The sequence below is a fragment of the Heptranchias perlo genome, chromosome 10 (genome assembly GCF_035084215.1).
Source record: "Heptranchias perlo isolate sHepPer1 chromosome 10, sHepPer1.hap1, whole genome shotgun sequence".
Lineage (NCBI taxonomy): Eukaryota > Metazoa > Chordata > Chondrichthyes > Hexanchiformes > Hexanchidae > Heptranchias > Heptranchias perlo.
Genome location: NC_090334.1, coordinates 65,391,928 through 65,415,965, shown reverse-complemented (window position 1 = coordinate 65,415,965; position 24,038 = coordinate 65,391,928). Strand labels below are relative to the sequence as shown.

Sequence of the window (24,038 nt, the reverse complement as noted above, 5' to 3'; positions counted from 1 at the left end):
CATTTTCTTCTGACATGAACACCCAAGCCCTATAATTCCACATGGGTTCTACTGGTCACCTGGCATAACTTGGATGGGAGACTAGCAGAACCCCACAGGGAAATAGTGTAAACAGTTGAAAATGACCATTTATGCCATTTCCCTGGGGGGGTTACATTGGTCCCCAGTGCCCCAGGACTTTAAGTAGATCTTGCAAGAAACCAAAGCATTTCTGAGCCATTCTTAGCTCTCATGAAGGGTCAGTTGGTAATTGCATCACCTATTTGGAAATTGTACCACATACCTGGAAGGTCCCATGTTTGATCCCTGTTCCATGTTGAGTTAACTGACTGAAAGGTAATTTGTATTTCTATAGCATACTTCACGACCTCAGGATGTCTCAAAGGGCTTTACAGCCAATGAAGTATTTTTGAAATGCAGTCACTATTGACAGCATTGGGATTCTACAATAAGCCTCCTCTGTTCTAGGGAGAGCAATCTCAGCTTTTCCAGTCTCTCCACATAACTAAGGCCGCTCATCCCTGGTACCAGTCTAGTAAATCTCTTCTGCACTCTCTCTAAGGCCTTGACATTTTCCTAAATTGTGGTGCCCAGACTTAAACACAATACTCCAACTGAGGCCTAACCAGTGTTTTATTAAGGCTTAGGCTAACTTCCTTGCTTTTGTGTTCTATTCCTCTGTTAATAAAGCCCAGGGTCCCATATGCTTTTTTAGCAGCCTTCTCAACTTGTCCTGCCACCTTCAAAGAATTGTGTACATACACCCACAGGACTCTCTGTTCCTGCACTCCCTTTAAAATTGTACCATTTAGTTTATATTGCCTCTCCTCATACTTCCCACTAAAATGTATCACTTCACAACGTTAAATTTCATCTGCCAGGTGCCTACCCATTTCACCAGTCTGTCTATGTCCTCCTGAAGTCTGTTACTATCCTCCACATTGTTTACTACATTTCTGAGTTTTGTGTCATCTGCAAACTTTGAAATTATATGCAGTATACCCAATTCCAGGTCATTGATATATATCAAAAAGAGCAGTGCTCCTAATACTGACCATTGGTTAACACCACTGTATAGTTCCCTCCAGTCTGTAAAACAACCATTCACCACTACTCTCTGCTTTCTGTCCCTTAGCCAATTTTGTATCCACACTGCCACTGTCCCTTTAATCCCATGGGATTTAATTTTACTCAAAAGTCTATTATGTGGTACTTTATTAGATGCCTTTTGAAAGTCCATATAACATAACCGCACTACTCTTATCAACCCTCTCCGTTATTTCATCAAAGACTTCAATCAAGTTCGTCAAACATGATTTTCCTTTAACAAATCTCTGCTGACTTTCATTTACTAGCCCATACTTTCCCAAGTGCCAATTTATTTTGTTCTGGATTATTGTCTACCGATGTTAGGCTGACTGGCCTGTAATTACCGTTTATCATTCTCCCCTTTTTTGAACAAGATGTATCATTTGCAATCCTCCAGTCCTCCGGCTCCGTCCCCATAACTAAAGAGGTTTGGAAGATTGTGGCCAGAGCCACCATAATATCTACCTTTACTTCCCTCAGTAACCTAGAATGCCTCCCATCTGGCCCAGGTGACTTTTCTGCTTTGAGTACTGCCAATCTTTTAAGTACCTCTTCTTTATCTATTTTTATCCTATCCAATATCACTATTACCACCTCCTTTACTGTTACAATGGCAGCATCCTCTTCTCTAGTGAAGACCGATGCAAAGTATTCATTTAGTACCTCAGCCATACCTTCTGCCTCCACAAGATCTCCTTTTTTGTCCCTAATCGGTCTCACCCTACCCTTTTACTATTTATATGTTTAGAAAAGACTTTTGGGTTCCCTTTTTTGTTAGCCTCTAATCCATTCTCATTCTCTCTCTTTGCCCCTCTTATTCCCTTTCTTAGATCTCCTCTGCATTTTCTGTATTCATTATCACGACTCTATAGTTCTTGCATCTTTCTGTAATTTGCCTGCTAATTTACACCTCTGTCTCCTTCCCACTATTTGGTGGTCTATAGTGTACACCCAGTAGCGTAATAGCTCCTCTATTGTTCCTTAATTCTAACCAAATAGTTTCTGTCTTTGACCCCTCAATTACATCATCCCTTTCCAGTGCTGCAATAGTTTCTTTGATCACTACCACACCCTCCCCGCCCCCTTCCTTTCTTTCCTTCCCTATCTTTCCTGAATACCTTATAGCCAGGAATATTAAGTACCCAATCTTCTCCTTCTTTGAGCCAGGTCTTTGTTATTGCCACTATATCATAGTCCCATGTGGCGGCTTGAGCCTACAGCTCACCAACCTTATTTACCACGCTATGTGCATTTACACACATGCACTCCAATCTCATCTTAGATTCCCTTGCATTTGCCCCCTGTCTGATCTCTCCTATATCTGAACTATTCTTCACTCTAGTGCTATTTTCCATCCCAGTCCTTGGTGCACCTTGTTTCTCCTTTCTAATGTTTCATCCTGGTGCCCATCCCTCTGCCAAATTAGGTTTGCTATGAATGAATAACTCATTTTTTGTAGCAAGGTGGGACTAGGGGCATGAGGTTTAAAGACCTCTATTACTTTTGTTCTTTGAGCTGTGATGATCTCTCAGTCCCCCAAGTGAGGTATAACTCCATTTTATTAGCAACATCGGTATCAAGTGAGCATGCCTGCATAAATACTGATTAAATAATGCACCCTCGAGATGAATAGCTCAGAAAATCCAGCTACAGTGGTAACGCGATAATTAGCATTAATGAAACTTGATGCCTTGGATCTTGATGAATAGTTTTTGGATCTGAGCAGATATTATACAATGTGACAGCATCAGTGGTATTTTGTTTCAGGTAACTGGTCATGCAGCCAGAGGCATAAATACAGTAGAGATGCAAAGCGACCCACGGTCCTGGGACCAGATCCTAATTCAACTGTCAAAACCTCTGAGATTCATGTAATAATGTTAAATCACCCGATACAATCTGGTAGAGATCTGGAAACTTAAGCACTGTGGCTGTTCTACAGCTGTCACAGAAAAAAAACGCACTGGATTTCTTTCGATTCAACGGCGCACGAAATATGTCAAATTCTCTCCCTCTGATAAGATGGCGTGCGAAGAATAAAAGGAAGGAGAAAAAAAAGGTGAAGGTTAAAACTGAAATAAAAATAGAAAATTCTAGCGAGGAAATGAATCGAGGCCAGGAGAGGCCCAACACGGTAAGTTTTAAATATTTTGTTACTTTCCTTGTGGGGCCAGGAGGGAACCTTTGGCCTCCCCTTGTCACGATTTCACCCCCACCTCGATCGTGGGACCTCCCGCGGGACGGCCTGACATCCGAACCCACCACTTACCTGCTGTTGGCCGATGGCCTCTGGGCCATGTGATTTCCCGTCGCTTCCTGTTCACATCCCACCCGGAACACTGAAATTTCTTCTGTGGCTGCCACTGAGGCGTCCTCTTTTTATGACAACCTGTTTGACACCCAAACATCGTATTAGGTAGGATGGAATATTATTAATTCAGTAAAATGAAAAGCAAAGCTGGAAATGAAAAGTAACAAAATCAAAAACACTGACCCTGATATTTACGGGGAGGGTGCGGGGGAGGCCGAAAACGGCCAAAGAACCCAGCAAGGCCAGGGACGCGGAGGTCCTGCTGGACTTAACGAACTTAATAAAACTTTACTATATCAGGAATTATGAGATAGCTCAACGAAAATTGAAGGAACAGCTATTTTGAACTTGAAACTGACGAGACACTGGACGTATGCACATTTGCTAATAGTTCCAAACCTGAGACTAATCCATTTTCCAAATGTTAAGAAAGATTTCAAATCTGACATTGTTTCCTGCAGCTCAACTGTAATGAATGCTTTTTAAAGTATGACTAAGGCAGTCAATTTACAAGCAGACAAATGTGAAAATGAAAGAAACAATTTACTTTGATTTATAAAGCACAAACTACTGCTTCTTATGAAAAATTAGACCTAATAAATTTCCCTCTGAGCAGGTAATATTATTATACGCAGTAACCAGATTGGAATGTTATTTCTCCTTTCATTTTAATATCACACCCAACTTTAGATGGTTTCTGCTGAAAATATAAACTAATAAAATCATTTTGCAATTCTATAATTATGAAAAATCAATGGAAAATAATATGGTGGTTACAGTATGATTAGCTATACCAATCTGCTTCAACAGACAATGAAAGCTTTTAATTAAACTAGAAAATGCTCAACAGATCAGCCAGCAATTGAAACAAAAAGGCATTTTAAAATTTTGGGTTTGACCCTTCGTCAGAATGGTTCATATTTTGGTTAAGTCAAAATATAAATGTATTTTTTTCCTTCAAAAGCTGCTGCGTATTTCTAACACTTATCATTTTCACTTTAGATTTCCTTTTAATCTCCATAATGAGAACCTTTAGACATTCAAGGTCACAATAGTTAGTTTAGTGCAGTTAACATTGAAAAAGTTAGACTAGATCTTCCAGGAGATACTGCTTATGATAATATTTGAAGGTAAAACAGCATAATTCATGGCATTACTATTTTGTATCTCATGGCATTACTATGTACTTACCGAGAACAACGATGGCATTGTCCATAGATACTGTGAGAGATAGACTGTTAAGCTCCACAAGATCCGCCGGTCTTAACTTGTGGACTGATGCATGAGGTCATTGGTAATTCAGCATTCCGCATGTTCTTACACCTAAATTCGCCCACTGAGAAAGAGACAGGTGGGATGATTTCCTTTAGTCGCTATGTGTAGGAACATTATAACTAAAATGTGGGACGATTTCCTCTAGTCAATATTAGTAGTGAGTTTATAAATGGAATATATTCATAATGCCAGAAATGTTAATAAAAAGAAATCTTCCTGCATTTGCTTACAATATCATAAGAACATAAGAAATAGGAGCAGGAGTGGGCCATCTGGCCCCTCGAGCCTGCTCCGCCATTTAACAAGATCACGGCTGATCTTCTACCTCAATGCCATTTTCCTGCACTATCCCCATATCCCTTTATGCCTTTAATATCTCGAAATCTATCGATCTCTGTTTTGAATGTACTCAATTACTGATCCTCCACAGCCCTCTGAGGTAGAGAATTCCAACGATTCACCACCCTCTGAGTGAAGAAATTTCTCCTCATCTCAGTCCTAAATGGCCTACCCCTTATTCTGAGACAGTGACCCCTGGTTCTAGACTCCCCAGCCAGGGGAAACATCCTCCTTGCATCTACCCTGTCAAGCCCTGTTAGAATTTTGTATGTTTCAATGAGATCACCTCTCAATCTTCTAAACTTTAGAGAATACAGGCCTAGTCTACTCAATCTCTCCTCATACGACAATCCCAACACCAGGAATCAGTCTGGTGAACCTTTGTGGTACTCCCTCTTTGGCAAGTATATACTTTCTTAGGTAAGGAGACCAAAATTGTACACAATACTCCAGGTGCAGTCTCACCTAGGCCCTATATAATTGCGGTAAGACATCTTTACTCCGGTACTCAAATCCTCTTGTACGAAACATACCATTTGCCTTCCTAATTGTTTGCTGCAACTGCATGTTCGCTTTCGGTGACTCATGTACAAGGACACCCAGGTCCATTTGAACATCAACATTTCCCAATCTCTCACCATTTAAAAAATACTCCACATTTCTGTTTTTCCTACCAAAGTGGATAACTTCACATTTTCTACATTATATTCCATCCGCCATGTTCTTGCCCACTCACTTGGTCTGTCTATATCCCCTTGAAGCCTCTTTGCATCCTCCTCACAACTCACATTCCCGCCTAGTTTTGTGTCATCTGCAAACTTAGAAACTTAGAAATATTACATTTGGTCCCCTCATCCAAATCATTGATATAGATTGTGAATAGCTGGGGCCCCAGCACCGATCCCTGCGGTACCCCGCTAGTCACAGTCTGCAACCTGAAAAAGACCCATTTATTGCTACTCTCTGTTTTCTATCTGTTAACCAATACTCAACCCATGGCAGTATATTACTCCCAATTCCATGTGCTCTAACTTTGTTCACCAACCTCCTGTGTGGGGCCTTATCGAAAGCCTTCTGAAAAACCAAATACACCACATCCACTGGTTCCCCCTTATCTATTCTACTAGTTACATCCTCAAAGAACTCCAATAGGTTTGTCAAACATGATTTCCCTTTCATAAATCCATGTTGATTCTGCAAAATCCTATTATTATTTTCTAAGTGACCTGTTATCATATCTTTTATAATAGATTCTAGCATTTTTCCTACTACTGATGTCAGGCTAACAGGTCTGTAGTTCCCTGTTTTCTCTCGCCCTCCTTTCTTAAATAGTGGGGTTACATTTGCCACCCTCCAATCTGCAGGAATCATTCACTACAAATAGTGGCAAAAAGGAAATTGCACCCAAGGGAATAACTTTCACTCCCAGGAGTTTCTCTCTTTCCCCCCCCACCCCCATACCCCCCCCCCCCCCCACCACTATTAGAAAGGGCCACACTCACATTTTGGGCTGGAATTTGCTGGCAAAATAATGGCAAGTTTAATGCGCACGCTGCTATTAGTGTGTAAATCGTCCAGCAATTTGTGACAAGGAAGAGATACCCCGTGAATTGCAAATTGCCACAAATTGCTGGATGATTTGTGCCACTCCACTGTTAGCCTCGCAAAAATTGGAGCTCATCATCAACCTCCCCATGAGTTTCAAGAAATTTTTCTTTCTCTCTCTTTATTTCACTTTTTTTTAATCCAGATTTGACTCTAATTCACCCTATTTCCTTTTCTGTCGTTCCTCTGTTTCTTTCTCAATCCTCAAATCTTATTGGGTAAGGAGATAAACTGTTGGTTCCATCGTTCCCCAAAGTCCTAGATTGCCCATTGCCTGTGCCACGCCCTTATCAGCTCGCAGTTCCAGTAATCTTCTGGAGGATGAGAGAGATAAATAACAAAAACTTGCATTTATATAGCACATTTAACATTGTAAAATGTCCTAAGACGCTTCATAGGAGCATTATCAAATAAATTTGGCACCGAGCCATATAAGGAGACATTAGAACAGGTGACCAAAAGCTTGTTCAAAGAGATAGGTTTTAAGCAGCATCATAAAGGAGGAGAGAGGGCCCTAACTAACGGGGCACGCCGTGAGATGCCTGGCTCCAGCAAAATCTAGGCCATTATTTCCAGCTTGTTTAATAAAACAATAATCGCACCTGTTGATTCAAGACATTCCTGAGTTTTATCAGGTTGAAATCTGTTCAATCAATGAATCAGTGATATGATAACAGAGAGCTGCTCCTTTTAAAAAAAATCAGATCAAACCCAACTTCAAAAAGCAAAAGACTTATGCTAGAACTAGAGAGCATGTCTGTAAAAATAATGAGCTTCTGTACAACCATTTGTGAGATCTTTTATTTCTGTCATTTTGCCATTGATACAGATGGAACGACATACTGATAGGATCACCATTCAATCCTTTCTCTTGATTAGGAATGGAAAATATTAGTGGTTAGCAAAGGCCAGTTGATGCAAAGAAATCCCAGAACCATCCCAATGCAGAAATGGAGAAACAGTAATGATGTTTGGAATCATCACATGAGCAGATACGGAAAATAGAGTGAAAATTCAATCCTTTCAAAAATCAATGAACATTCAGGCTAACAGTCATATTAAAACACTAGCAAACTCAATTATACCTCATTAGGAAGCCGAGCAGGGTTAGAAACTTTATGGAGGATCGCCTTCATTCCTGGAGGACACTCAAGTTAATGAAAGAGGTGAAAATGGTTATAGAATGATCTTTCGTTTTGGAGATCATAATTTTTCATTTCAAAACAAGGTCAATAAGGCAAATATTATAAATCAGAGGGTAATACAACAAAATGGAAAAGGTACCAGCACAAAAAAAAACAATTATTACTTGCTTGTGAAGACATGAAATTCAGAAATTTCCACAAGGGATGGTACTGAGGGACATTAATTAATTTGGCGTGAAGATGATACCTATCCAGTTCATTAATCATTTTGTAACCCTTATACATCATGTTTTATGTTTATAATCTATTGGTTTCTCCAGAGGCTGTAAAATACTGCATTGGACCACCACAGAAATATAAAGCAAAGACAGATCAAGGACAGTATAACTATTTATCCCTGCATTGACAAAAGAAGAGTCATTATTTAGACGCTGCATTATGATTGAAGTTAACACTGGACTGTTGTATCCATTCAGTGTCAAAACAACCCAGTTAATACATTGGTATGAGAGCCCATGACCAATCACTCAGAGGTGCACTATAATGGAAAGAACCAATAAAATAACCTTCAGATTAAGCTTTTATTAGAACCATTGACTGACTTCTGAAATTTCCATTTATAGCTTTTTTTCTATCGCTGATAAGAAGATTGTCGACCAATTTTTTAAAACCGCTTAGACTTATGGAATTAAATCTTGCCAACCTTATCTAGGCTATAATTTACTGTCAGCAGTTTAAATCTTGGGCATATTTTTAGTTCATTCTCAACTACAGTGCTGAGAGTTTCAAGGTTATTAGCTACAGAAGGTATAGAAAATCTCTTTCTACGTGGGCATGTTACCAATATTTAGAATTAGAGAATAAGGGGTCTAAAACTTCTAGTTTGCCAAGACCTGAATCATATTCTTGTCAGCTATTTTTCTTGGCCAGCAACTAGATGCAGTAATGTTTTTTAGGGGGGTGGAGGGTGGTGAAGGGAAGCTAGAAGTACTGTTCTACCCTATTGGCCAATCATGAAAGGCCATTAATGTTGAACGAGCTGGATTGTCTTATTTGAATAAGCCATAAAAGTTAACAACATGTCAGCCTTGGCTTAGTGGCAGCACCCTTGTTTCTGAGTCAGACGGTCATGGGTTCCAGTCCCATTTGAGAACATAATCTCCGTTGACACTTCAGTGCAGTACTGAGGGAGTCCTGCACTGTCAGAGGTGCTGTCTTTCAGTAAGACATTAAACTGAGACCCTGTCTGCCCTCTCAGGTACACATAATAGATCCCATGGCACTATTTGAAGAAGAGCAGGGGGGTTCTCCCAGTGTCCTGGCCAACATTTATCCCTCAATCAAGACCACTAAAAAAAATTAAGTGGTCATCTAACTCATTGTTGTTTGTGGGAGCATGCTGTATGCAAATTGGCTGCTGCGCTTCCCTATATTAACAATGACTGCATTTCAAAAGTAATTCATTGTCTGTGAAGTACTTTGGGACAGCCTCAGGTCCTGAAAGGTGTTATATAAATGTAAGTTCTCTCATTAACGTAGAAGAAGGAGGCCAGTTGGCCCATTGAGTCTGTGCGGATTTATTCTACAGCAATCAAAAACAAATCTGCGTTGCTGTCTGGGTTGCCCTGTATCTTCCTCTGCTTCAAATATTTATCCACTTTTTCCTTAAGAGATGCAGCAGTCTCTGCCTCAACTCCGCCCTATTGCATTTCATTCTGTGCTCCAATAATCTCCGGTGTGAAGAAATTTCTCCTAGTCTCTCTCCTCACACTCCTCTTCAATGACTCTCCAACCAAAGAAAATTGCTTTTTTTCCCCATTCAACCTAACCAAACGCTTCATTATTTTAAAAACCTCTTTTAAATCTATGTGTCAGCCTTGGTTCCATGGTAGCACTCTCACTTTGAGTCAAAAGGTTTGAGATCAAGCCCCACTCCAGGACTCAAGCGCATAATCTAAGCTGACCCTTCAGTGCAGTACTGAGGGAACGCTGCACTTTTAGAGGTGCTGTCTTTCGGATGAGATGTTAAACCAAAGCCCTGTTGTCCCTCTCACGTGGATGTAAAAAATCCCATGGCACTATATGAATATACGCAGGGGAGTTTTCTTCCTGTCCTAACCAGCATTTATTCCTCAACCAACTTCACAAAAACTGCTTATCTGGTCATTTATCTCATTGCTGTTGGTGGGACCTTGCTCTGCACAAATTGGCTGCCGCATTTCCAACATCAAAAGTAATTAATTGGGTATAAAGTGCTTTGGAACGTCCTGAGGTTGTGAAAGGCGTTATATAAATGCAAGTCTTTTTTCTTTACATTTGTATTTTCATGGAATTATGAATTTGAACCCTCAGGTCTCCATCCATATGATTCCATGTCTTGCTATTCAATATTTACTATAATTTGATAGTCTTTCTCCTAAAATGCATTATCTCCCAGTTCTTCTCATTAAATTGCATCTTGGGTGTTTGGAACTTTTTTTTGTGTGTCAGGATCTGTAAGATTCTCAAAATTCACAGATCCACCAAAACTCGGGGAAAAACTCTAAAAAACCCTGAGTATGGGAAAACTTTGGCCATTGACTATAAACCTAAAATGGAAGGATAGTTGAGAGGTCACCAGACGAAATCAACAACACACACACACAGTGGAGCTTCAGACATGTCTCTGTTTTAATGCAAAACGGACAGCAGGAGGTCGACAATCACTCCCATTGAAAGAGGTAACTGTTCCAGACATGGTGGGGCCATGCCTTTGTTTTAAAGCAAAACCATCAACACCTAGGATGTTGGATACAAAAGGAAGTCTTGTGTGACAAGCTCTAGAAAATCAGAATTAACAATGACACATTGGGAGAAGCAATTTGCAATATGATGGGGGACCATCAAAAAGCCATCAAAGATTCTTAAGGGCTTTGTAAGAACTGTTTAAACAGACCATTGTAAGAGAGACATCCACAAGGCGAAAGCTCTCTCTCTCTCTCTCTCTCTCTGGCTTGCTGGCTCTGGTGGGCTGCTTGTCTTGGTTCTGCCTGTGTCTGGAAAGAAGAGCAGTTTCCAGCAAACAACAAGGCGAGGGGAAGGCAGTTTGACAGGGAAGGTCAGCAGCTCTAGAAGCAGGCCGACACACAAGAAGAAACCAGAGCAACAGCCCCAGTGACCATCAGACACCTCGCGGCAACAAGGGCCTTACGAAACAACCAACCGAATATTACCACCAACCAACCGGGTAATATTGAGCCACCACGACCAAAGAAAACCAACTCGGGAGAAAACCGAAGATCCACAAAGTTTCCACTCTACAATCTATTTCTGACTTACTTCTGGGTGAATTACTGTCAAGGTTTCGTTTGGTGAGCATTATCCCTGGCCCTTTAGAGTCCAACCTAGCTAGTACAGTGGGATTGGGAGGGGTGAGGTATCTTTCCACTATAATTTCCCTCGCGTGTACTAAAGTGTTCCCCATTTTATTAGTGTTAAGATTGTTGCGTTGTATTTCCTCTCTTGAATAAAGGTCAAAGTTCTTGCACCAAAACCAGTTGTCTGCTGCACTTTGTCACAACCCCCAAATAAGTCCAAGGTCTAGAACCCAGGGAGTGGGAGCGATTCGGACCGCTCAGTAGTCAGGTGAAGCTGACACACACCACCACCCCCTACAGATCTGGTGTTTTGTATGTGTGTGGTTTTTAAAAAATTTATGGGCAATCTTACCTCTTTTTTGCCTATGGGGTCTCACAATTTTTTATATGGGTGTGTTTGAATTTTTGTGTATTTCAGCTCTCATTTCTGCAGAATCATATAGCCCATTCACATGAGTATCTGCCCTCAGTTCCAAAAGGTTGGACATCCCTGGCCTGTGGACTCATCCATCTTGAGTGCTACTAACTTTTTCGAAACCAATTTCTTTTTTTACAGTTATCTCTAACAATTGTTCCACATCCTCCTCTAGTGCACTAGTGTGGTACTGGGGTTTAGAGGAATGTAAATAAAACAGAACAGTAATTAGAATTGTCTTGTTGCATCAAACAACTGCTTTCAGAATATTTTCTTCTATAACGCCTTTCCTCTGAAGTCCACATCTCCTGTACCATTCTTTCATGGTCCCACTCTTTCCTGTCACAACATAGCCAGTACATCTTTTGCATTTGCTTCTCTTCCTATAGTCAAATGGTCATTCCTGGCATGCCCCAGGCTTCATCCTTTGTTTCCTGTCTATTCCACACATACATGCCAATCCTAAGTACATGACATCAGCTTCCATATGCATGCTGATGACACCCAGATTTACCTCGCCCCCAACATCCACCACTATTGCTTTGTCATGCTTTTTGGTTCTTGCCAGAAACCCTGTACCCTTGGTTCTGAATCTGTGCCCCTCCCAGGCTGCTCAATCTGGCTGAATCCAACAGTGTGCAATCTTGGAGCCCTACCCAACACCGATCTGCACTTCAAACTCACCTCTAACCCATCATCAAAATGATTGACTTCCACCACTGGTTCATTACCTGCCTCTGCCCCTATTTCATATTCACTGTGCAGAAGCCCCCAATTGTGCCTTTCTCACCTGCTGGCTCAACTTTTCCAACACCTTCCTGGGCAGTCCCCTGAATTCAACTCAGACCTTCACTGCCTGTATCCTTTTCAAAAGGAAGTATCATTTACCCATCAACTCAGTCTTCATCACTCTCAATTGACTCTCTGTCTCTCAGTATATTGATTAAAAAATCCTTATATACAAGTTTCTTCATGGACTCTCTCCACCCTACTTCTGTAACCTCTTCCGACCCTACATTTCAACTTGTAGCCTCCTCTCTCTGATTCTGGAGTACTGTGCTGCTCCCCACCTCCACGGAGCCTCAACCATCATGCCCTGCATTTCTCCATAAAGCCCTCTGCCTTACATAAAAGTCTCCGCAAAACTCTTTTGACCACATCCTTAACCATTATCTCAATTCCTGCTCCATTCAGCCCATGTGTGAACTGTCTTGCTGAGCTAACAGTATTATTTAAGTGCAAGTTGTTGGTTTTGTTCCTGTTTAGCTTCTGTGGCATTGTTTATTTTTAAACTCAGCATAAGGATAATTCTACTTTGTTTAGGTTCTTAACTGTTTTCTGTGGTTATCACTTTTTCATATGTCAGTGCTGTGACTCATACAGGAGTCGAACAAAATGAGAAATCAATTGAATATGCATATATCAGAGCATGTCATCCCTCTCTGGAACATTCCAGCTCAGTTGATAACTACAAGTCACATGGAATTACACTCTTTCTTGCAGAGTGCCCCAAGTCAATTAACCCTTTCTGTACATTTTCTACTGAAAGTGTCCCATATTTAAACTAAGTAACCTTGTACTCCACTTTTCTTTAGCACCGCTCTTTACATCTATTCAGTATCTTCTGGGGAGATTTATAAAAATAAAACTGAACTGTATATGATTTTGGAAAATATTTGGAATGTATAATTGGAAAAGAAAATCAGGCGGGGCGTTAAACGGGCTGCCAATTTGCTATTATTCCGTTTTGCACCACTGGCATTGAAGAATTTCACACCCCATAGAGTATTAAACCCTGACATTAGGATTGTGCTGAAAATTTTGTTGAATAGACAAAACAAAACAAAAAAATACACATTTCAATATCTGTAAACATTTATGGAACTGTCCATGGCACTTCAGGTATGACATTTTGTGACACATTCTGCGTCACTCTTTTAAAAGAAAAGGGTATTTATAAAAGACAAGGAAAGACAGTTGCTTCCTATTGGCCGCTTGTGACCTGAAGCCAAGAATTCACCAGCAGCTCCCAATTTCAAACTTCTTTCACCATTAGAGATTAGCCTCTGATTGGCCTTAGGATGTGCCTATTTAAGGCAATTAGTCTTTGTGGCTGTAGAGAACAAAGTAGGCTACCCACAGCTCCACCTTAGGAGCAGAAAATTTCAATGAACATTATATCGACTGCTTCTCTCATTACAAAACAGCAATTCATCTGATTTAACATTGTACACACACATGTATATATACTAAAAAATTTCCCACTGTGTTGTTCAATGTTAAGTCAGATTAATTGCTGTTCTCTAATGAGAGAAGCAGTATATCATGAATTCAATGTATTATTATGCCCCTACCCTGGAGCTATGTGTAGCCTTCTTTGTTTATATACACATATAGCTTCAGAACTCCATGTTTCCTGTGGTTTTATCTTCGTCCTGCAATCTACAAGCTTTTAAACCCAAACTTGCCATCACCTAACTTAATTCATTTGGTATTCCCTTCCACTCTTTTCTTTTTTATTCGTTGATGGGATGTGGGCATCGCTGGCGAGGCCGGCATTTATCGCCCAACCCTAATTGCCCTTGAGAAGGTGGTGGTGAGCCGCCTTCTTGAACCGCTGCAGTCCGTGTGGTGAAGGTTCTCCCACAGTGCTGTTTGGAAGGGAGTTCCAGGATTTTGACCCAGTGGCGATGAAGGAACGGCGATATATTTCCAAGTCGGGATGGTGTGTGACTTGGAGGGGAACATGCAGGTGGTGTTGTTCCCATGTACCTGCTGCTCTTGTCCTTCTAGGTGGTAGAGGTCGCGGGTTTGGGAGATGCTGTCGAAGAAACCTTGGCGGGTTGCTGCAGTGCATCCTGTGGATGGCACACACTGCAGCCACTGTGCACCGGTGGTGAAGGGAGTGAATGTTTAGGGTGGTGGGTGGGGTGCCAATCAAGCGGGTTGCTTTGTCCTGGATGGTGTCGAGCTTCTTGAGTGTTGTTGGAGCTGCACTCATCCAGGCAAGTGAAGAGTATTCCATCACACTCCTGACTTGTGCCTTGTAGATGGTGGAAAGGCTTTGGGGAGTAAGGAGGTGAGGTCACTTGCCGCAGAATACCCAGCCTCTGACCTGCTCTTGTAGCCACATTATTTATGTGGCTGGTCCAGTTAAGTTTCTGGTCAATGGTGACCCCCAGGATGCTGATGGTGGGGGATTCGGCGATGGTAATGCCGTTGAATGTCAAGGGGAGATGGTTAGACTCTCTCTTGTTGGAGATGGTCATTGCCTGGCACTTGTCTGGCGCGAATGTTACTTGCCACTTATCAGCCCAAGCCTGGATGTTGTCCAGGTCTTGCTGCATGCGGGCTCGGACTGCTTCATTATCTGAGGGATTGCGAATGGAACTGAACACTGTGCAATCATCAGCGAACATCCCCATTTCTGACCTTATGATGGAGGGAAGGTCATTGATGAAGCAGCTGAAGATGGTTGGGCCCAGGATACTGCCCTGAGGCACTCCTGCAGCAATGTCCTGGGAATGAGATGATTGGCCTCCAACAACCACTCATCTTCCTTTGTGCTAGGTATGACTCCAGCCACTGGAGAGTTTTCCCCCTGATTCCCATTGACTTCAATTTTACTAGGGCTCCTTGGTGCCACACTCGGTCAAATGCTGCCTTGATGTCAAGGGCAGTCACTCTCACCTCACCTCTGGAATTCAGCTCTTTTGTCCATGTTTGGACCAAGGCTGTAATGAGGTCTGAACCCAAACTGAGCATCGGTGAGCAGGTTATTGGTGAGTAAGTTCCGCTTGATAGCACTGCCGATGACACCTTCCATCACTTTGCTGATGATTGAGAGTAGACTGATGGGGCGGTATTTGGCCGGATTGGATTTGTCCTGCTTTTTGTGGACAGGACATACCTGGGCAATTTTCCACATTGTCGGGTAGATGCCAGTGTTGTAGCTGTACTGGAACAGCTTGGCTAGAGTCACAGCTAGTTCTAGAGCACAAGTCTTCAGCACTACAGCCGGGATGTTGTCAGGGCCCATAGCCTTTGCTGTATCCAGTGCACTCAGCCGTTTCTTGATATCACGTGGAGTGAATCGAATTGGCTGAAGACTGGCTTCTGTGATGGTGGGGATATCGGGAGACGGCCAAGATGGATCATCCACTCGGCACTTCTGGCTGAAGTTGGTTGCAAACGCTTCAGCCTTATCTTTTGCACTCATGTGCTGGACTCCGCAATCGTTGAGGATGGGGATGTTTACAGAGCCTCCTCCTCCCGTTAGTTGTTTAATTGTCCACCACCATTCATGAATAGATGTGGCAGGACTGCAGAGCTTTGATCTGATCCATTGGTTGTGGAATCACTTAGCTCTGTCTATAGCATGTTGCTTCTGCTGTTTAGCATGCATGTAATCTTGAGTTGTAGCTTCACCAGGTTGGCACCTCATTTTTAGGTACGCCTGGTGCTGCTCCTGGCAAGCTCTTCTACACTCCTCATTGAACCAGGGTTGATCCCCTGGCTTGTTGGTAATGGTAGAGTGAGGAATATGCCGGGCCATGAGGTTACAGATTGTGCTGGAATACAATTCTGCTGCTGCTGATGGCCCACCGCGCTTCATGGATGCCCAGTTTTGAGCTGCCAGATCTGTTCTGAATCTATCCCATTTAGCACGGTCGTAATGCCACACAACACGTTGGATGGTGTCCTCGGTGCGAAGATGGGACTTAGTCTCCATGAGGACTGTGCAGTGGTCACTCCTACTAATACTGTCATGGACAGATGCATTTGCGACAGGTAGATTGGTGAGGACGAGGTCAAGTAAGTTTTTCCCTCGTGTTGGTTTGCTCACCACCTGCCGCAGACCCAGTCTAGCAGCTATGTCCTTCAGGACTCGGCCAGCTCGGTCAGTAGTGGTGCTAAGGAGCCACTCTTGGTAATGGACATTGAAGTCCCCCACCCAGAGTACGATCTGTGCCCTTGCTACCCTCAGTACTTCCTCCAAGTGGTGTTCCACATGCAGGAGGACTGATTCATCAGCTGAGGGAGGGCAGTAGGTGGTAATCAGCAGGAGGTTTCCTTGCTCATGTTTGACCTGATGCCATGCACTATCTATCTTGGCCCTTCACCTTGCTTTCTTAAAAATAATAATTTTAAAAATCCTTTTTTTTTTAGTTTGGTAGAACAAATGTGTCTGCTGCTCTGGAGAGAAAAAAACATAACTAAATAAAAGCTAAAATATGTTTAACATGAAAGAACAGTGACTGCAGTAATGGTGAGAACACATGTGATTGTCATCCTCCCAATGACTAATTGCATAGCCCTTGGCTACACAGTCAGAAACAGAATGTAGCATGATACATATTCCCATGAGTGGACTGGCCTCATAGCTTATGGTGACAAAATCTGAGGCAGCACCACAATATAGTTATTGCATCACATGCCTCCCATACAGTAATATATTCAAATTAATATCTATTTTTGTTTGAAAAATCTAAACTTTAGATCCTGTAATAAGGAGCTGAAATGTGAAGCAATGACCTGCCACTTGGCCTCCTAATCGTCTTCTTTAATCAGTCTCTAAGTTTATGAATGGCTGGATACTAACTTGTCTGATGATCACTCTGGCAGAAGCACTTCACCTTGGCCCAATGCCTATATAGAACATGGCAGTGGGAAAGCCCATATCCTACCATTGTATGGGGTACCACCAAGGCTGTGAATATGTAATGCGGACCAGAAGTTGAAGCATACTTTAGGAGGAGCTAATCCTCCTTCCACATTTATACATCAGTACTATTTAGGACAAGGACATTACAGGCACAAGACCAGAATTTACCCCTATTGGATAGTTAGTATAATTCTGTATTATAGCACAGAAATAGGCCACGTTTTTCTCCACATGGGCCACCTAGTCTGATCCCACTCTCCTGATCACTACCCATACACTTTAATAGTTCTACTTTTCAAGAAATATTTATAAGACAATTTATGGGCTCTGCTTCAACAACAGTTAGTAGCAGAGAATTCTACAATCTAACCACTCAGTGTATAAAATGTATTTTTCCTTTTCGTCAATGTATTGGTGCCCTCTTGTTATCCTCTCACCAGTCAGTGGAAACAACCTGCCACTATTTACCTTATCAGAATCAATCACAATCTTGAAGACCTTTCCGTGGTCACCAGCAAGTTGTTCTCATGTCAAAGTGATAGTGGAAGTTGGGGGGAATAAAATAATTAACATGAAGTGTTTAAAAGTCAAGGCCTTGAAATGATGTTTGTGTGAATATTAGTATGCAAACACTTAAAGAAAAAAAGCATTAGAATAAGTTAGATTACATAGTGAAGCAGCAAAATTAAAGTTGTGATAGTATGCCATTGCCAGCATTCTGAGAGAGAGTTGTGGTGAAGTTTCTAAACAGAATCAAGGGAAATTGTTTTTTTTTCAATCTTCCACTGGAGAGGTCTTTAGCATTAAAAAAAAATTGAGAGCGTTAGCGAGGATGTTTGGTGAAGAATAGAAGGGAATGGGGGGAGAGACAATCGTGATAGCATGTGGTAAAGTGTGCACTTTTTAAAAATTGTTTATTTTTGTAGAGTTAATATTACAGTAATAAATCTATTTCTGACATCTAAGTCACTTTATTACTGAAACAAATCTAAATACTATAGTGTTAGATTGTGAGAACTTAAAACTTACAAAATGACTGGCACAGGGAAACAATGGGCCAATGTAAAACGGGTTTCCGCAGTACTTCCAGCAAAATTTCGGTAGCAGAGCAGGAGCGGCTTTGAGGAAATTCCGGGCCAACTTTTTTTTGGACTGCTCGAAGTCTAACAATTAATGTGAAGATCAGCACCACCTCACGAGAACTTCAAGCAGTTACTTCACCACACTCGTGAGCTAACTTTTGGATTGTACGTCTTTTTAAGACTTGCATTCCTTTTAAACGCCTTTTGTCCTAAACTGTTTTTATAGCTCCTTTCTAAGATAAGAAATGAACTCATATCACCATAGTTACAGCAAGCTGATAAGCACTGTGATGTCAGAAAGATTGTTCTAGTGCATAATTTCTGTGTAAACCTAATTATTATGGGAGACTTTCCAAATGTAGATGGTTTTACACTGTTATTACTTTCTTTTATATTTTTCAGATGTATATTGGATTCATCAAGGATGTCAATGCTGAGGAATGGAACAGTGTCAGTATCAAGCACTCTTAACCCAGGTTAGAACAACCAGATGTGAAATTAAGCCACCTCCTTAACAATAACATCTGAAAAACACTGACTGCTGCTCCAATTTTCTACTTATCATTTCTGTACCAGCCATAGAGGCAAAAAGGAATGTTACTAATTCATTGAATCACCCAGATCATGCAATTATATTTTGTAATGAAATAACATATATGGTTTTGTTAAGCAAATGGCCCATGAAGAATCTATCCGTTTCCGTTTTCAATGTTTTAGCCATTTAATCTACCAGTTCACAAGTATAAAGAAATTACTCCTTAAGTTACATTTAGCTTGTGCTTTTCTTGGCATGCAATCACATCTCCTGGATCTCTTTTCCTAGTTCTTCAAAAATAACTCTATGTTACCTCATCAACTCACTCTTCATAATTGTACTTTGAAATAGAAGAGAAGATGGTAGACTTGGAGGAGGTACCTTTGGAGCAAATTGCTCCCACTGTGTCTCTCTTTTAAAAAAAATCTAACACTTTGTACTAAGCTTCTTGGATGAAACATAGGAACAGGAATAGGCCATTTAGCCCCTCGAGCCTGTTCTGCCATTCAATTAGATCATGGCTGATCTGTATCTCAATTCCATTTACCAGCCTCGGTTCCATTTCGCTTAATACCCTTACCTAACAAAAATCTATCAATCTCAGTTTTGAAATCTTCAATTGACCTAACCTCAACAGCTTTTTGGGGGAAGAGAGTTCCAGATTTCCATTACCCTTTATGTGAAAATGTACATCCTGATTTCTCCTTTTCAATGTTATTATCATGGTCCATGAGGATGATTTTCCTTTTCAGGTGTGCTTTCTGGCATCACCCCTGAATGGTCTAGCTCTAATTTTAAGGTTATGCTGCCTTATTCTAGTCTCCCCCACCAGAGGAAATAGTTTCTTTCTATCTACCCTATCAAATCTTTTAATCATCTTAAACACCTCAATTAGATCACCCCTTAATCTTCTATACTCAAGTGAATACAAGTCTAGTCTATGCAACCTGTCCACATAAGTTAACCCTTTTAGCCCCAGTATCATTCTGGTGAATCTACGTTACATTCACTCCAAGGTCAATATATCCTTCCTCAGGTGTGATGCCCAGACCTGAATGCAGTTCTCCACGATGCCTGTCATTTGGGTCTCTAATCCACTATGGAACCATTCCAGTGACATAGGTGAATGGTCCCCATGCATCTCAAAGGAAGTCCATTGACTACACTGGGCACCTGTGCTTCAGACTGGCCTGAGAGCTGATCACACGCCATCCACCACCTACCTCCCACCCCTGAAGTCTTTGACTAGCTGAGTATGCAGCAGTAATGCACACTGAAATTTTTATTGCCTGCACGCATTACTGTGAATTTTTCAATATTGCGTGCCATCTGCTACTTACCTGCCCAGTCAATAGCTTCTGTAACTCTTTTCAAAGAACATATCTTTCTCCATGAACTAGAATGTGTTCCAATATAATTTGGTATCATTGTAGATATAGGACTTCAATACCTCTATTAAGGCTATTAATAAATATCAATCAATTGGGCACCCTTGACACAGTGTGATGCTCACAAGGGTTGTTGATTTTCCAACCACTAATTTAAATGGACAGCCCTGCGATTTCCCAACCAGCATTCCTGCAATCACTGGGATTTTCCAATGGTATAATCGGCTCTATCATGTTCACTTGAGGCCTTAGTTCTGTTCCCTGAAGTTTCATCAATTTGATTGGAGCTGATACAGTCACTTATTGAGCCCAATTTGCTGTCGACTTAATAATTTTCAGCTCAATTCAATGAGCTTTTACTTTAGCCATAAATTTGTAGAACTTTAAAGTAGAAGGGAGCCTTGTGAAGAGCACTTTATGAAAGAGCAGATATACAAGAGGTAAGTCTATGAGCTTGCTCTGCCGGTAGGCTTGGCTCTCCACTGGCAGTATGGACTTGTAATATCAACCACATTAACCTCATCCAATATTTGGGTTACATTCTCAGACAATTTCAACAAATTTGTCTGTCATGACCTGCCATTCTGGATTTGATTTTTATTTGTCTTGACTCTGATTACTTGAATTGTTTAACTCATTTCTTTCACCACAGATGCCAATGTTAATCACTAGTTTTTTTTCCAAAAATGAGCCTGGAATCACATTTCTACTCTTCTGTGTCCAAAAGGTTTTGCAAAGTATCGACCACAGTGCCTCCAACTTCTATCTAAATTTCTTTCAGTTCACTTGAATTCATTTAATCTAGCTCTAGCACTTTATAAAATGTCAATCCCTTGTGTTTTTGAAGGGATAGTGTTGTATGTTAAAGTGGCTTGCAAAATATATTTCTGTATTTATAGGTGGAAAGCACAATCGTGCAACGTGATATAATTGTATCACCCCATTATTTCTAATTCTATAATTTAGTTATTTTTTTGATTTAGTTTTGATATAGTGAAGATAAACATGTTTAATCATATGGTAAGATGTTATGTTTCAGCAGGTACAGCATCTGCTATAGCCTGAACTTACAACAGTGGCTATTGAGGTGATGTTGAAGCAAAGTGATCAGAGCAGGGTGTTCCAGCAACAAAATATGCTCAAAAGCCCCGCAATACAATGGCATTGTCCCTTTGATAACAATTTGGTTGCTGCTTACTGTGATAGACCCATAACTTCCTTTTGTTTTATATTCTAAAAGCTATATTATATTTTTATAAGACTTTTTAGTTAGGCCAATATATTATGATGTCTAAATATTATGCTGCACTCTGTAAGGATCTTCTTAGCCTTGGGGCCCGAAGATGGAACAAGATACACAAAATACTGTCTGAAGTCATTACATGTTAATTGCAGCAGAAAATCTCCTGTCTGTGAAACAGTGGGTGCAAGTGATAGCTTGCAGAAGCATAGCAATTCACTTTGTGAGTGCCTGAGGATGAAGATTTTGATATACTAGTCAAGTGTTAGAAGATTCATAAACCATCCAGATGCTGGAAGTTGGCAACTCATGCACTATCTGCCTGATAGATAAAATGGACCAATAACATGCTTACAGGCCTAGTGTGAAGGGATTGCTTTGGTTGAGGGTGATCATCAAAACAGCAGCCTTCACAAAGATAAATGATACAGAAGAGGGAGGCATTTGGTCCAATTCGAGGTCCTTTCCACGAAAACTACAGTTCTCCCTATCACAGCATCCAACTGCATCTTGAATGATTCCAGAGTTTTTTCCCTCACTACCTTACCTGGAAATCCCATGCATCAGTTACCCTTTGTGTAAAGTCCAGAAATGGGGGCAGGGATAGAGCAGGAGGACAGTCCTAGGCTGTTAGGTTCACTCAGTTCAATCAATCATATTACCCCCACCACCGCGATAAGATTAAACTCCATGAACCCTGAGATGTTCCTTTACATTAATAATCATCGAATGATTCAGTTTAAGAATTATGAAAATAATTTTTGAGATTCTACAGAGTTTTGTTACTTTCAAATAAAGAAATAAGTTGTGTGCAAGTCTAACATTTTACATGTATAATTCTGATATATGAATTTTCTTCATGTAATAGGTTAGACTTAGTTTAGCATGAATGATATCATCTGACTCTATAGTGCTTTCCCTGCTACTGAACAGTTATTGTACAGTGGGCATCCCATTTGAATTCCAGTGTGAATTAAACTTGGTAAAAGTATCTGTTAATACTGAGTTAGGCTACACCTATTCACTCAATGCACGGTTCATGGAAGGTACGGGTCTAACTTTGGAAAGCTCACAGCAATAAGGCAGCAAGAATCACTATGTCCTCCCAAAACTTGCATTTGCTGCTTATTCATTAAAGGACACCACAAATGTATTTAAAGGTAAATACCTACACTAAAAAATGCTGCAACCTCATCCTTAAGGTCCCAATTGTTCTTTAATTCTCTGTATGAATGTAATTAGTAAAACATTTATTGCACCAAATGCCTATTTCAGTTTATCTTTCTATTTTTTTCAACTCAAGTCATCAATTTCTCTTTAGCTTTTATTTTTGCTTTTGGGCGATTTCCAAACTTCCTACATCGCAAATCATTCTCTTGTCTTAAATATCCACCTTAGTTTTATGTTAGACTGCATTAAGTCTTTAGAATAAGGGATTCTGCCATTATTCGCTAATATTCTGGTTCTGTTGTATTATTTTACAGCTGCATTATTTAGTAAGTTCATTGTCAAACATAATTCTGAGATTTTTAAAGTGCATGTTTTGGATGGTAGATGTGGATGTTTACTTAGTTATCTCCAGGGACAATAGTTGTATAAGACATAAGATTACATGGATACTTTTTTCTCTGATTATGTCTCTGTTAAGCGCCTTGGGATGCTTTTCTACGTTAAAGACACTATATAAATGGAAATCGTGTTGTTGCAGTGCTGAAAATGCTTTAGTCTTGCTGTGATTCAAAGTCATTTCAACTGTATTTTTAGCTGCGGGCAGGGTGGAATAATTTGCTGCAGAACGATGTGTATTATAAGGTTGATCAGGTTTGCAGATGAGAGAGGAATGCCCTAGAGAAGAGGGGAGAGGTTATAACATTTTTGTTTAATGAAAACACTCATGTCACGTTATTCAATTTGAGCTGTGAAAAAAATGTCAAAACTCAGCTCAAAATTATATTTGTAAAAATCAATTTATTGTCATGTGGGCCCAACAAAAATGTGATAGCTGCCATAGACTCAACTTCTCATAGCTGCACATAGCTTACCTGCAGTCAAAATGGAAACTGTTCTTACATCAACGACTTTAATTGGGTGATTGGCAGTGAAAGATTTGAGTGTAGGCGTGCAGATATTTAACAATAAGCTTCTTCCGTTATGAAAGAACTTCTTCATCCCAGTATTTGTCATCAATGTTTCTGTTTGCCATTCTAGGTATTCTACACATTGCATCCTTTTCAATTCCTAAATGCTAATATTATCTTTATTTAGCTTTCAATTATGCCATGTGTCCCTTTTCAAGGACAGCATAGGGCATTTGTAATTGTTGCACTTTAACCAGCAGAATACACTAACTAATGTCCCTCTCAGTGTCTGCAAAAAAAACAAAATGAAGAAGTATTTGAGACACAAGAAATGAAATTGATTGATATTGCATGGGTGTAATCTAGGGAGATTTGGTGAACTTGTCTGATCTCTCCAGTCAAGCTGACGTAGCTGAATAGTTTCATTCACCTGTTGTAGGTTTTTCCTTTTAGTGAATGTTTGGACTAATCATTGCAGCTGTTCTTCTCTGATATTCCTAAGACCACTGCTTAAT

At 40.6% G+C, this 24,038-nt stretch overlaps 1 long non-coding RNA gene across 1 annotated transcript in view; it reads left to right on the top strand.

The window, feature by feature from the left end:
• Window positions 1–24,038, top strand: part of LOC137326180 (uncharacterized) — a 41,480-nt gene that overhangs the window by 4,431 nt on the left and 13,011 nt on the right. Inside the window, exons 2-3 of the long non-coding RNA XR_010964131.1 lie at window positions 2,857–3,223; window positions 18,685–18,758. This is a non-coding gene — a long non-coding RNA (uncharacterized lncRNA). The remainder of the gene's footprint in view (window positions 1–2,856; window positions 3,224–18,684; window positions 18,759–24,038) is intronic.